At 61.1% G+C, this 1649-nt stretch overlaps 1 protein-coding gene across 1 annotated transcript in view; it reads right to left on the reverse strand.

The window, feature by feature from the left end:
* CBX1 (chromobox 1) overlaps positions 1-1649 on the reverse strand; it is a 5786-nt gene that overhangs the window by 3364 nt on the left and 773 nt on the right. The window lies entirely within an intron of this gene.

Genomic DNA, 1649 nt, shown 5'->3' on the forward strand with positions numbered 1-1649 from the left:
AAACAACCCCAAAAAACCGCAAGGGTTTTCCCCGCCCTGGTGATGCTGTGAGGAGGTTACAGCCCCCCACCCCCAGCAGGGGTCCTCCCCCTCCCTGGCCGGGGAAGGGAAGCAGAGCCCCGGTGCGGAGGGACCCACACACGGTGCTGCCCCGATTCTACTCTTCCTTTGCTGCCTCTTCTCTGCAAAACGGGACCTTTTATGTCGCGTCTGCGCTCCTGCGCTCACACACGTCCTTGTTCACGCGCAGACGAAGCAGCAAAGCCCCCGCCTGCCTCTCGGGAGGTCACAGGTGAGCAAAAAACGCTGTTCCCCAGCCTCCGGGTACAGCTTCGGAGCAGCGAGGCTGACAAAATCCATCCCCCTCCGGCACCGAGGGGCAGCGATTTGGGAGCTCAAGCAGCTCCTTACCCCCGGGGCTGTCAGGCTGCTGTCAGAAGCGCCGGCTGCCTGCCAGCCCATAATCAGGTGAAGTGCAGACCTGTCATTTGCCAAAGCAGGAAGCACTTAGCCACCAGCAGGGCCTCGTGCCTCTGATCTCGGCGAGACGCGGCTCAGCGGCCCTTTAAACCAGCGTCCGGCTGCCGCCCGAGCCCTCAGCGCGCGCTCGCGGCCCGCGCCAGACCCTGGTTTTTCTGCCAGGCTTCACGGGGGGGGGACGGACGGAGGAGCTGCCCCTCTCCTTGCCCCACTTCTGGCAGCCCAGGGCAGCAGCGAGCCTGGGGAAGACCCCGTCGCCATCGCCCCCAGATCTCTGAGCACGTTACAAGGGTCCTGAGACTGTTTTGTCCCGTGCCTCGGTTTCTCCAGAGGTTGCCCATCCCGCTTACACAGTCCCACAGCCAGGGACAACCGGGACGCAGAGATCCGGTGCCTGCCTGCGGCTCACGCAGGAGCCCCCACGTACTCCACAGTCCCACCTCCGGGATGAAGCAAGCCGCATCTTCCAGCTACCTGCTGCGATCGATCGCCCCAGAGCCTCCCCAGGGAACTGCAGCTTTCTGATGTTCAATTAAGTGGACGTTACCCCTTCCATCTCTAGTGATTAATACAGCTTTAATTGCTGCTTCTGCTGGCTGCTGGGGCAGGGCAGACATTTCGCCACCCCGCCGGGTAGAGGCTTGTGCTGCTGCAAATAACCTGGATTTCAACCGGCTGCGTAGTTCTGCGGCCCCGAGTGCCAAGAGCCCTAAACACCCCCCAAAACCTCGCTGCAAACGGCAGAAAACTCTGAGCCAGGAGCCACAATCCGGGAACGCTTCGGCCCACCCCGCTTGTCCATGCTGCGGGTCTACTCCTCTCCCCCCACGCAGGAGCTCGTGGCCTTCAGCGAGGCCACACCAAGAATAAAGCGAGGCCATCTTCATCTCCAGCCACGCAGACAGTCACGAGAACCATCGCCAGAGCTGTAATAACCCGTCCGTAAACGCAAAGTCTGCTCAACGTTCCGGTGAGAATTGAAGTAAAGGTCACTTACCCCCCGCTCTGGTGCCGGATCCTGGCGAGGAAACGCACGCTCCTGACTCAAGCAGCATCTTGCTACATCAAACGAGGTGCCGCATCACAGCTAATCCTCTTGTCTCCAGGGGCGAGACTCCACTCGGGCCTCTAGACACTAACTTCTACGCCACTTCTCCAGACAGAAGTCA

This window comes from Athene cunicularia (assembly GCF_003259725.1).
Source record: "Athene cunicularia isolate RWA chromosome 27 unlocalized genomic scaffold, athCun1 chr27_part1, whole genome shotgun sequence".
In the NCBI taxonomy this organism is placed as follows: Eukaryota; Metazoa; Chordata; class Aves; order Strigiformes; family Strigidae; genus Athene; species Athene cunicularia.